Genomic DNA, 14,161 nt, shown 5'->3' with positions numbered 1-14,161 from the left:
AGGGTTCCCATATCCGGGAATGGGATGGGGGCTCCCATAGGGTTCCTGTATCCGGGAATGGGATGGGGGCTCCCATAGGGTTCCCGTATCCGGGAATGGGATGGGGGCTCCCATAGGATTCCCATATCCGGGAATGGGATGGGGGCTCCCATAGGGGCCCAGGCGTCCGGGTACCTGCGGGGGGGGCGGCGCCGGCTCCTCCTTGACGGGTGGGGGAGGGGGCGGCTCCGACGTCCCCCCCGGCGGCTGCTCCTTGTCCTGGGGGGGGGGGGGGGGACAGTGACGTCACCGGGGGGGGCGGGGCCCAGGCGTCCGGGAGGGGCCCAACCCCCCCTCAAACCCCGCCCCCAAATCCCAGGGGCGGGGCCCGGCGTCCGCCCCGCCCCCTTCCCCCCCCCCACCGGACGCCGGGGCCCTTTTTTTTCCAGGGGGGGCCCGAGGGGGGGGGGGGTCCGAAGCAGAGCAGAGCAGCAGAGCAAGCGGAGCGGCGCTTTGGGGCGAAAAACGGGGATTTTGGGGTCTGGGGAGGGGAAAAAACCAAAGTGGGTTGAAGTTTGGGGAGGAAAAAGCAACTCTCAAATTCCAGGGTAAAAAAAAGAGATTATAGGTCCACTAATAAAAAAATATGTGTTTTGGGGTAAAAAAACAGCACTTGGGGGTTTTTGGAGAGGGAAAAAAACAACATTTGGGATTTTGGGAAAAGAAGGATAATAGATATTAAGGAAAAATATGGGTTTGTGGTTCAAGAAGGGAGAAAAACACATTTTTGGGGTGAAAAAAGAGGGATTTGGGGGTGGGTTGGGAGCCCCATTTTGGGGCAAAACCTCCAGATTTTCCTCAGGGATGGGGACGGGGGGGGGAAAAAAAAAAAAAGGGATTTGGGGGTCCAGGAAGGGAGGAAAAAAAAACCAAAAGGTTTTGGGGTGAAAAACAAGGGATTTGGGTCGGGAGCCCCGTTTTGGGGCGAACCCCCCCGTTTTACCTGGGGGGGGGGGCGGGGGGGCGGGGGGGGGCGGGGCTGCCCCTCCTCCTCCTCCTCCTCCGGCGGGGCCGGGGGGGCCCCCCCGCGACCCCCCCCGCCGGCAGCAGCCGCCTCTGCAGAGAGAGCGACCCCAGGACACGCTAAGGACACGGCAAGGACACGGACACGGCAAGGACACGGCAAGGACACGGACACGGCAAGGACACGGCAAGGACACGGACACGGCAAGGACACAGCAAGGACACGCTAAGGACACGGCAAGGACACGGCAAGGACACGGCAAGGACACGGACACGGCAAGGACACGGCAAGGACACGGACATGGCAAGGACACGGCAAGGACACGGCAAGGACACGGCAAGGACACGGCAAGGACACGGACACGCTAAGGACACGGACACGGCAAGGACACGGCAAGGACACGGACATGGCAAGGACACGGCAAGGACACGGACACGCTAAGGACACGGCAAGGACACGGTAAGGACACGGACATGGCAAGGACACGGCAAGGACACGGCAAGGACACGGACACGGCAAGGACATGGACACGGCAAGGACACGGTAAGGACACGGACACACTAAGGACACGGCAAGGACATGGACACGCTAAGGACACGCTAAGGACACGCTAAGGACACGGCAAGGACACGGCAAGGACACGGACATGCTGAGGACACGGACACGGCAAGGACATGGACACGCTAAGGACACGGCAAGGACATGGACACGCTAAGGACACGGCAAGGACACGGCAAGGACACGAACACGGCAAGGACACGGACATGGCAAGGACACGCTAAGGACACGGCAAGGACACGGCAAGGACACGCTAAGGACATGGCGAGGACATGGACACACTAAGGACACGGCAAGGACACGGACACGGCAAGGACATGGACACGCTAAGGACACGGCAAGGACATGGACACGCTAAGGACACGGCAAGGACATGGACACGGCAAGGACACGCTAAGGACACGGACACGGCAAGGACACGGACACGGCAAGGACACGCTAAGGACACGGCAAGGACACGGCAAGGACACGCTAAGGACACGGCAAGGACACGGACACGCTAAGGACACGGCAAGGACACGGCAAGGACACGGCAAGGACACGGCAAGGACACGGCAAGGACATGGACACGCTAAGGACATGGCAAGGACACGGACATGCTAAGGACATGCTAAGGACATGCTAAGCACATGGACATGCTAAGGACACACTAAGGACACGTTAAGGACATGCTAAGCACATGGACATACTAAGGACATGGTAAGGGCACGCACACAGGACATGCTAAGGTCATGCTAAGGACACATACTCAGGACATGCTAAGCACATAGACATGCTAAGGACACGCTAAGGACACGCTAAGGACATGGACATGCTAAGCACATGGACACACTAAGGACACGGATACAGTCAGGACATGCTAAGGACAAGAACACTCTTAAGGACACGCTAAACATGGACACGCTAAGGACATGGACACACTAAGGACACGCTAAGAGCACGCTAAGAACACATGTGCTAAGGACATGCTGGGGATACGGACATGCTAAGGACATAGAAATGCTAAGGACACGCTAAGCACATGGGACACGAAGGACATGCACTGCTAAGCACATGGACACGCTAAGAACACGCTAAGGACACACTGAGCACGTGGACATGCTATGGACACGCGAAGCAAAGACATGGACATGCCATGGACATGCTAAGGACACGCTAAGGGGTACACAGACATGCTAAGAACACGCCAAGATGCACTCAAACACGCTAAGGGCCACACAAACATGCTAAGGGGCACCGGGACACGCTAAGGACACGCTAAACGAGTACATGGACACGCTACGTGACACGTGGATGTGCACACGGACATGCCAAGGAACACACAAACACGCTGGGGACACATTGGGGACATGCTAAGGACACGCTAAGGTGCACACAGACACACTAAGGACATGCTAAGGGCCACACAGACACACTAAGGACATGCCAAGGTGCACAAAGACACGCTAAGAACACGCCAAGATGCACTCAAACACACTAAGGACACACTAAGGGCCACGCAAACATGCTAAGGGGCACCAGGACACGCTAAACGAGTACATGGACACGCTACGTGACACGTGGATGGGCACGGGGACACGCTAAGGACACGCGACGGTGCACACGGACATGCCAAGGAACACACAAACACGCTGGGGACACATTGGGGACATGCTAAGGACACGCTAAGGTGCACACAGACACACTAAGGACACACCAAGATCTACACAAACATGCTAAGGACATGCTAAAGTGCAGATGGTCACGCTAAGGACATGCTAAGGTGCACACAGACACACTAAGGACATGCCAAGGTGCACAAAGACACGCTAAGAACACGCCAAGATGCACTCGGACACGCTAAGGACACGCTAAGGGCCACACGGACACGCTAAGGGCCACACAGACACGCTAAGGACACGCTAAGGACCACACAAACACGCTAAGGACACGCTAAGGACACACAGAGCCCAGAGAGAAGCAGCCGTGCAGGGACCCCCCCAGCCCTGCCCCCACCCCCGGAGAGGGGCCCAGGCGTCCGGGCGCCCCCCCGACCCCCACCGAACGGGAGGGGCTGCCCCAGGGAGCCAATCGGGAAGGGCCCAGGCGTCCGGGACCCCCCCCACCCTCCCCAGGGAGGAGAATGGAGACCCAGACCCACCGCCCCCCCCCCAAGATGGAGGGGGCCCCGGCGTCCGGGAAAGGGCCCCGGCGTCCGGGGGGCACCCACCGTGGCCAGGCGCAGGCACTGGCGCCAGCGGCACTTCTGGCGCTTGCGGTTGCGGCCGCCGAACTTGGGCTTGTCGCGGCAGAAGTCGCAGCGGCCGCAGTCGCCCGGGCGGGCGCAGGCGGCGCAGGAGCCGCAGCGGCGGCTGCGGCGGCGCCCGGGGCCCCCGCGCGGCGGCTGCGGTGCCCGGCCGGGGAAGGGGGGACGGGGGGGGGGACACGGCGTCAGCCCCCGAATGCCCTTGCGCAGCTATTCCAGGCATTACGGGAGCCCCCTCCTTCCCATCGAAACCCCCTGCGCGGCTAGTCTGGGCATTACGGGAGCCCCCTCCCTCCCCTTGAAGCCCCCTGCGCAGCTATTCCAGGCATTACGGGAGCCCCCTCCTTCCCATCGAAACCCCCTGCGCTGCTATTCTGGGCATTACGGGAGCCCCCTCCCTCCCCTTGAAGCCCCCTGCGCAGCTATTCCAGGCATTACGGGAGCCCCCTCCCTCCCATCGAAACCTCCTGCGCGGCTATTCTGGGCATTACGGGAGCCCCCTCCCTCCCCTTGAAACCCCCTGCGTGGCTATTCTGGGCATTACGGGAGCCCCCCCCCCCCCACCCCCTCCCATTGAAACCTCCTGCACGGCTACTCCGGACATTACAAGAGCCCCTTGCCCCCCATTGAACCCCCCCTGCGCAGCTATTCCGGGCATTACGGGATCTCCCCTCCCTCCCCTTGAACCCCCGTGCGCGGGTATTCTGGACATTACGGGAGCCCTTCACCCCCACTGAAACTCCCTGCACGGCTATTCTGGGCATTACGGGAGCCCCCTCCCTCCCACTGAACCCCCCCCGTGCGGCTATTCTGAGCATTATGGGAGCTCCCTCCCTCCCCTTGAAACCGCCTGCGCAGCTATTCTGAGCATTACGGGCAACGCATAATGCTGCCCATTTTTTACATGCATTACGGTCCCCCAATCACCCTTTCGCTGCAGCACATCCCAGTTCCCCCCCCTGCGCAGCTCTTATGCTCATTACGGCCCTGCTGCGCAGCTCTTAGGGCGGTTACGGCCCTCACTTTCCCACTGCCCAGCTCTTAGGTGCATTATGGCTGCTGTGAGCAGCTCTTAGGCCCATTACAGCCCTGCTGCGCCACTTTTAGGCACATTAAGCCCCCACCCCACACTGCTCATCTTTTAGATACATTATGGTCCCAGCTACTGTCCTGCACGGCTTTTAGAACCATTATGGTCTCACTGCCCCCCTTAGGCTTATTACGGTACCAATGCCCCTCTCTTAGGCTCATTATGGTCCCCTCTCCCCAGTGCCCCTCTCTTAGGCTCATTACGCCCCCCCCTCTCCCCAGTGCCCCTCTCTTAGGCTCATTACGCCCCCCCTCTCCCCAGTGCCCCTCTCTTAGGCTCATTACGGTCCCCTCTCCCCAATGCCCCTCTCTTAGGCTCATTATGGTCCCCTCTCCCCAGTGCCCCTCTCTTAGGCTCATTACGCCCCCCCTCTCCCCAGTGCCCCTCTCTTAGGCTCATTACGCCCCCCCTCTCCCCAGTGCCCCTCACTTAGGCTCATTACGCCCCCCCTCTCCCCAGTGCCCCTCTCTTAGGCTCATTACGCCCCCCCTCTCCCCAGTGCCCCTCTCTTAGGCTCTTTATGCCCCCCCTCTCCCCAGTGCCCCTCTCTTAGGCTCATTACGCTCCCCTCTCTCCCCAGTGCCCCTCTCTTAGGCTCATTACGGTCCCCTCTCCCCAGTGCCCCTCTCTTAGGCTCATTACAGACCCCTTCTCCCCAGTGCCCCTCTTTTAGGCTCATTACGTGCCCCCCCCCCAGTGCCCCTCTCTTAGGCTCATTACGCCCCCCCTCTCCCCAGTGCCCCTCACTTAGGCTCATTACGCCCCCCCCTCTCCCCAGTGCCCCTCTCTTAGGCTCATTACGCCCCCCCTCTCCCCAGTGCCCCTCTCTTAGGCTCATTACGCCCCCCCTCTCCCCAGTGCCCCTCTCTTAGGCTCATTACGCCCCCCCCTCTCCCCAGTGCCCCTCTCTTAGGCTCTTTATGCCCCCCCCCCCCCAGTGCCCCTCTCTTAGGCTCTTTATGCCCCCCCTCTCCCCAGTGCCCCTCTCTTAGGCTCATTACGGTCCCCTTCTCCCCAATGCCCCTCTCTTAGGCTCATTACGCCCCCCTCTCCCCAGTGCCCCTCTCTTAGGCTCATTACGGTCCCCTCTCCCCAGTGCCCCTCTCTTAGGCTCATTACGCTCCCCTCTCTCCCCAGTGCCCCTCTCTTAGGCTCTTTATGCCCCCCCCCTCCCCAGTGCCCCTCTCTTAGGCTCATTACGCCCCCCTTCTCCCCAATGCCCCTCTCTTAGGCTCATTATGCCCCCCCCTCTCCCCAGTGCCCCTCTCTTAGGCTCATTATGGTCCCCTCTCCCCAGTGCCCCTCACTTAGGCTCATTACGCCCCCCCTCTCCCCAGTGCCCCTCTCTTAGGCTCATTACACACCCCCTCTCCCCAGTGCCCCTCTCTTAGGCTCATTACATCCCCCCTCTCCCCAGTGCCCCTCTCTTAGGCTCATTACGCCCCCCCTCTCCCAGTGCCCCCCTCTTAGGCGCGTTACGGCGGGGCCCAGGCGTCCGGGCGGGGGGGGGACACCCACCTGTGCGCGGGGCCCCCCCGGGTGCTTGGGCGGCCGCCCCGGCTTCTTCTTCTCCTTCCCCTTCAGCTGCTTCTGCGGGGGGGGGGGGGGTCAATGAGGGGCCCCGGCGTCCGGGTAACCCCCCCCCCCCCCGGCTCTTAAAGGGGCCGCTCACCCTGTGCCGCGTCGGGGCGGGGACGGTGACGCTGGCGTCGCGCTCCAACGGTGGCTTCCATTTCTGGGGGGGGGCAAGGAGGGGGTCACATGGAGAGAGGGGCCCAGGCGTCCGGGGAGGGGGGTGGGGGGGCTCTCACCACTGTCAACTTCCGGGGGTTGCGGCCGCCCTTCTTGGTTGTCACCGTCCTCTGTGGGGACAATGGGGGGGGTTAGGGGGACTTGGGGACATCGAGGGGGACATGGGGACATCGAGGGGGGATATGGGGACATTGAGGGGGGATATGGGGACAATGGGGGGCACCCAGGGGACACGGGAACATTGGGAAGGGGAACACGGGACATTAGGGGGGACATGGTGACATTGGGGGGGGGACATTGGGGGGGACACGGGGACAATGCGGGGGGACATGGGGACAATGGGGGGCACCCAGGGGATATGGGGACATCAAGGGGGACATGGGGGGGACATGGGGATGTTAGGGTGGGGGACATGGACATACTGAGGGGGACATGGGGACATTGAGGGGCACCCAGGGAACACAGGGCAGTGTCAGGGCCACCCGCGGGACCCATGGGGACAATGGGAGGGACATGGGGACACCAAGGGGGACACTGGAGGGGGGACATGGGGACATCAGGGGGGACCCAAGGGGGAAGGCCGGGGACACCTGGGGGACCCCAGGGGACACTGCTGTGGGGGGGGGGGGGGGGCATTGGGACTCTGGGGACACAGAGGGGACACACAGGGAGACCCCCATGGCCACAGGCAGCAATGGGGGGGCCCTTTGTCACCCTTGCAGAGACCCGTGTGGCCCCCCCGGGGACATCGGGGACACGTTGGGGACCTGCCAGGGACACGTCGGGCACATGCTGGGGACACGTTGGGGACATTGGGGACACATCAGGGACGTGTTGGGGACACTGGGGACACATTGGGGACCCTGGGGACGCGTTGGGGACACACAGTGACACCCTGGTGACACATTGGGGACACATTGGGGACCCTGGTGATGCATTGGGGATGCGTTGGGGACCCTGGTGACCCCGGTGACGCATTGGGGACATGTTGGGGACCCCGCTGATGCGTTGGGGACACTGGTGAAACACTGGGGACATATTGGGGAGACGCTGGGGACGCGTTGGGGACCCTGGTGCCATGTCTGGGACACTGGTGACACATTGGGGACCCTGGTGACAGGTTGGGGACACTGGTGACATGTTGGGGACGCACTGGGGACCCTGGTGGCACCTTGAGGACACATTGGGGACCCTGGTGACGCGTTGGGGACCCTGGTGACCCCGGTGACGCGTTGGGGACCCCAGTGACACGTTGGGGACAGCCTAGTGACCCCGGTGACGTGTTACAAACCCTGGTGACACGTTGGGGACACGTTGGGGACACTGGTAACCCCAGTAACATGTTGGTGACATGTCGGTGACACGCTGGGGACACACTGGGGACACGTTGGGGACCCTGGTGACCCCAGTGACACATTGGGAACCCCGGGGACGCGTTGGTGACACGCTGGGGCTGCGTTGGGGACCCCGGTGACGCGTTGGGGACACGTTGGGGACACACTGGGGACACACTGGGGACACGTTGGGGACCCTGGTGACGCGTTGGGGAAGTGTTGGGGACACACTGGGGACACGTTGGGGACCCTGGTGACGCATTGGGGACACGTTGGGGACCCTGGTGACGCGTTGGGGAAGTGTTGGGGACACATTGGGGCCACATTGGGGACCCGGTGACGTGTCAGGGACCCCGGTGACACATCGGGGACATATTGGGGACCCCGGTGACGCGTTGGGGACATGTCGGGGACCCCGGTGACACGTCGGGGACATACTGGGGACCCTGGTGACGCGTCGGGGACACATTGGGGACCCTGGTGACGCGTCGGGGCCGCGTTGGGGACCCTGGTGACACGTTGGGGACACGTTGGGGACATGTCGGGGACACGTTGGGGACCCCGGTGACGCGTCAGAGACACGTTGGGGACCCCGGTGACACATAGGGGCCGCGTTGGGGACCCCGGTGACACGTTGGGGCTGCGTTGGGGACCCTGGTGACGCGTTGGGGACCCCGGTGACGCGTTGGGGACACGTTGGGGACCCTGGTGACGCGTTGGGGAAGCGTTGGGGACACACTGGGGAGACGTTGGGGACACGTCGGGGTCCCCGGTGATGCATCGGGGCCCCACTGGGGACCCCAGTGACGCGTTGGGGCCGCATTGGGGACACTGGTGACACGTCGGGGACCCGGTGACGTGTCAGGGACCCCGGTGACACATCGGGGACATATTGGGGACCCTGGTGACGCGTCGGGGACACATTGGGGACCCTAGTGACCCCTTGGGGACACATTGGGGACCCCGGTGACACGTCAGGGCCGCGTTGGGGACCCTGGTGACACGTTGGGGAAGCGTTGGGGACACACTGGGGACACGTTGGGGACATGTCGGGGTCCCTGGTGACGCATCGGGACCGCATTGGGGACCCCGGTGACCCGTTGGGGCCACATTGGGGACACTGGTGGCACGTCCGGGACCCCAGTGACACATCGGGGACACATTGGGGACCCTGGTGATGCGTTGGGGACCTCGGTGACGCATTGGGGCCGCCGGTGACGCGTTGGCGACCCTGGTGATGCGTCAGGGACACTGGTGACACGTTGGGGAAGCGTTGGGGACACACTGGGGACACGTTGGGGTCCCCGGTGACGCATCGGGGCCGCACTGGGGACCCCGGTGACGCGTTGGGGTCGCACTGGGGACACTGGTGACACGTCGGGGACCCGGTGACGTGTCAGGGACCCCGGTGACCCATCGGGGACATATTGGGGACCCCGGCGACGCGTCGGGGACCCTGGTGACGCGTTGGGGACACGTCGGGGACCCCGGTGACACGTCGGGGACACATTGGGGACCCTGGTGACGCGTCGGGGACCCCGGTGATGCGTCGGGGCCGCATTGGGGACCCTGGTGACCCCTTGGGGACACATTGGGGACATGTTGGGGACACGTTGGGGACATGTCGGGGACACGTTGGGGACCCTGGTGACACGTCGGGGACCCGGTGACGTGTCAGGGACCCCGGTGACACATCGGGGACATATTGGGGACCCCGGTGACGCGTCGGGGACCCCGGTGACGTGTTGGGGACACATCGGGGACCCCGGTGACACGTCGGGGACATATTGGGGACCCTGGTGATGCGTTGGGGACACGTCGGGGACCCTGGTGATGCATTGGGGACCCCGGTGACATGCTGGGGACCCTGGTGATGTGTTGGGGCCGCGTTGGGGCTGTGTTGGGGACCCTGGTGACGTGTTGGGGACACATTGGGGACATTGGTGACACGTTGGGGACCCTGGTGACATGTTAGGGAAGTGTTGGAGGCACCGGTGACCCGTTGGGGACACACTGGGGACCCCGGTGATGCGTCAGGGACCCTGGTGACGTGTCGGGGCCACGTTGGGGACCCTGGTGACATGTTGGGGACACATTGGGGACCCCAGTGACATGCTGGTGACACGCTGGGGACACCGGTGACACGTTGGGCACATGTTGGGGACCCCGGTGACGCGCTGGTGACACGTTGGGGACCCCGGTGACGTGCTGGTGACACGTTGAGGACACGGGTGACGTGCTGGTGACACATTGGGGACACCGGTGACGTGTTGGGGACATGTCAGGGACACGTTGGGGACCCCGGTGACGTGCTGGGGACATAGGTGATGGGTTGGGGACAAATTGGGGACACCGGTGACACGTTGGGGACACATTGGGGACACGCTGGGGACACCAGTGATGCACTGGGGACACATTGGGGACCCCGGTGACCCGTTGGGGCCGCGTTGGGGACCCCGGTGCCGCGTTGGGGACACGCTGGGGACACATTGGGGACCCCGGTGACCTGTTGGGGCCGCGTTGGTGGCCCCGGTGCCGCGTTGGGGACACGCTGGGGACGCGTTGGGGACACCGGTGATGCACTGGGGACACGTTTGGGACCCCGGTGACGCGTCGGGGACCCTGGGGACACATTGGGGACACGTTGGGGACACGTTGGGGACGCCGGTGACCCCTTGGGGACACACTGGGGACCCTGGTGACCCCTTGGGGACACGTTGGGGACCCCGGTGCCGCGTTGGGGACGCGTTGGGGACACGGGTGTCACCCACCTGGCAGTGGCGCCGCAGGCAGCGCCGCAGCCGCTCCCGGCCGGGCTCCAGGCGCCGCCGGCAGGGCCCGCACGAGCCGCAGTCCTGGGGGAGGCGGCAGCCGGGGCACGAGCCGCAGCCCGGGGCCTGCGGGGACAGGGGGACACGGTGACACGGGGACGCGGGGGACACGGGGACATGGGGGACACGGGGACACGGTGACACGGGAGGACACGGGGACACGGGGGACACGGGGGACACGGTGACACGGGGGACACGGGGGACATGGGGGACACGGGGGACACGGTGACACGGGGGACACGGGGGACACGGGGGACACGGGGACACGGGGGAACATGGGGGACACGGGGGTGTGACACGGGGACACGGGGGACACGGGGACACGGGGGACACGGGGGTGTGACACGGGGACACGGTGACACGGGGGACACGGGGGACACGGGGGACACGGGGGAGGGACACGGGTGACAGGATGTGGGTGACATGGGGGGACACGGGGGACATGGGGGACACGGGAGACACGGGGGACATGGGGACACGGTGACACGGGGGACACGGGGGACACGGGGGAGGGACACGGTTGACAGGATGTGGGTGACATGGGGGGACACGGGGGACATGGGACACGGGGGACATGGGGACACGGGTGACAGGATGTGGGTGACATGGGGGGACACGGGGGACATGGGGGACATGGGGACACGGTGACACGGGGGACAGGGTGACACGGGGGACACGGGAGGACACGGTTGACAGGATGTGGGTGACATGGGGGGACACGGGGGACACGGGAGACACGGGAGACATGGGACACGGGGGACATGGGGAACACAGGAGGACACGGTTGACAGGATGTGGGTGACATGGGGGGACACAGGGGACATGGGGGACATGGGAGACACGGGGGACATGGGACACGGGGGACATGGGGACACGGGGACACGGGTGACACAGGGGACAGGACGCGGGTGACGGGGACACGGGGGTGTGACACGCAGGGACACAGGGGGACATGGGTGACATGGGGGTGTGACACGGGGGACACGGGGACACAGTGACACAGGGGACACGGGGACACAGTGACACGGGGAGGGACACGGGGGACACGGGGGAGGGACACGGGTGACACAGGGGACAGGATGCGGGTGACATGGGGGACATGCGTGTGACATGGGGGTGTGACACGCAGGGACACAGGGGGACATGGGTGACATGGGGGTGTGACACGGGGGACACGGTGACATGGGGACACGGTGACACAGGGGACACGGTGACACGGGGAGGGACACGGGTGACAGGATGCAGGGGACATGGGGGACACGCGTGTGACACGGGTGACAGGATGTGGGGAACACGGGGGACACGGGTGACACGGTGACACGGGGACACGGTGACACGGGGGTGTGACACGCAGGGACACAGGGACACACAGGGACAGAGGGAACGCAGGGGACACGGGTGATGTGACATAGGAGACACGCAGGGACATGGGGACACGGGTGACATGGGGGTGTGACACGGGTGACAGGATGCAGGGGACATGGGGGACACGCGTGTGACACGGGTGACGACGCGGGGGACACGGGGGTGTGACACGCAGGGACACAGGGGGACACACAGGGACAGAGGGGACGCAGGGGACACGGGTGATGTGACATACGGGACACGCAGGGACATGGGGACACGGGTGACATGGGGGTGTGACACGGGTGACAGGATGTGGGGAACACGGGGGACACGCGTGTGACACGGGGGACACGGGTGACACGGGGGACACGGGGGTGTGACACGCAGGGACACGGGGGACACAGGTGACACAGGGCTGTGACACAGATGACAAGACGTGGGGGACATGGGGGGACACGCGTGTGACACGGGTGACACAGGGACACGGGTGACAGGATGTGGGTGACGGGGGGACACACGTGTGACACGGGGGTGTGACACACAGGGACACAGGGAGACACGGGGGACACAGGTGACACAGGGCTGTGACACGGGTGACAGGACGCGGGGGATATGGGGGACACGTGTGTGACACGAGGCTGGGACATGGGGGACACACAGGGACACGGGGACACACGTGTGACACGGGGGTGTGACACTGGTGACAGGACGCGGGGGACATGGGGGAGTGACACGGGTAACAGGACGTGGGGAACAAGGGGGGACACGCGTGTGACACGGGGGACATGCGTGTGACACGGGGGGCGTGACGGGGACATGCAGGGACACGGGGGACACGCGTGTGACAGGTGTGTGACACGTGTGACGCTGGGGACACACAGGGACACGGGGACACAAGGGGACACGGGCGTGTGACACGCAGGGACACGGGGACACGTGTGTGACACGGGTGATGTGACGTGGGGGACACAGAAGGACATGCAGCACACGGGTAACATGACATGGGGGACACGCAGGGACACGGGTGATTTGACGTGGGGACACGCAGGGACATGCGTGTGACATGAGTGTGTGACACGGGTGTGACACGTGTGACGTGATGCGGGGGGTAACGCAAGGACACGGACATGTGTGTGACACGGGTGTGTAACACGTGACATGGGGACATAGGGGACACATGTGACACGGGTATGTGACACGTGACATGACAGGGACACGCAGGGACACATGTGTGACATGTGACGTGACGGGGACATGCAGGGGACATGCATATGACATGGCGGGACAAGGGATGACAAGGGACACGTGTGACGTGGGGGGACACGGGGGACACGTTTGTGATGGGGACACAGATACACGTGTGACACGGGGACATGTGTGATGTGAGGGAACACGCATGTGACACGGGGACATGCATCGTGTGACACGGGGACATGTGTGATGTGAGGGAACACGCATGTGACACGGGGACATGCATCTGACATGGGGACATGTGAGGGGGCACGGGGGACACGGGATGCGTGACACGGGGACACACATGTGACAAGGGAGGACACGTGGGGGACGCGTGACGCGAGGGAAACGGGGGACACGTGTGTGACGGGGGACACGGGACACATATGCAGGGGACATACGGGGGACGCGTGTGACAGGACACGCAGGGACACGTGAGGGATGTGTGTGACACGGGGGACACGTGTGGGACACAGGGAACACGAGAGGAGGCAGGGGACATGGGGACACGCAGGAACACACGTGGGACACGGGTTTGACACGGGACATGGGGGGACACGTGTGACACACGGGGGGACACTCAGGGGACACACGGGAGGACAGGAGGGGACACGGGGAGGACACGTGTGGCGTGGGGGGGAGACAAGGGCCCAGGGACACACGTGGGGGACACGTGCGACACGGGGGTGGCACAGGGGGACCCACAGGGGGGTGGGGGGTGACAACAGGCAGCAAGGGGTGACAACAGGCGGAAGGGGGGGTGCTAGG

At 64.0% G+C, this 14,161-nt stretch overlaps 1 long non-coding RNA gene across 1 annotated transcript; it reads right to left on the bottom strand.

Annotated features, from left to right (window-relative positions):
• Window positions 1-228: 228 nt before the first annotated feature.
• On the bottom strand, window positions 229-3,928 carry LOC148591262 (uncharacterized). Its single transcript, XR_015914101.1, has 2 exons — window positions 3,771-3,928; window positions 229-258 (listed from the first exon to the last, which is right to left on the bottom strand). It is a non-coding gene; the product is annotated as an uncharacterized LOC148591262 (long non-coding RNA).
• Between the last annotated feature and the right edge of the window lie 10,233 nt (window positions 3,929-14,161).

The sequence above is a fragment of the Tinamus guttatus genome, unplaced genomic scaffold (genome assembly GCF_059628265.1).
Source record: "Tinamus guttatus ecotype Peru unplaced genomic scaffold, ASM5962826v1 Tinamus_guttatus_pri_ptg000893l, whole genome shotgun sequence".
NCBI lineage: Eukaryota > Metazoa > Chordata > Aves > Tinamiformes > Tinamidae > Tinamus > Tinamus guttatus.
Note: the sequence above shows the minus strand (reverse complement) of the source record. Positions and strands in the feature narration are given on the sequence as shown.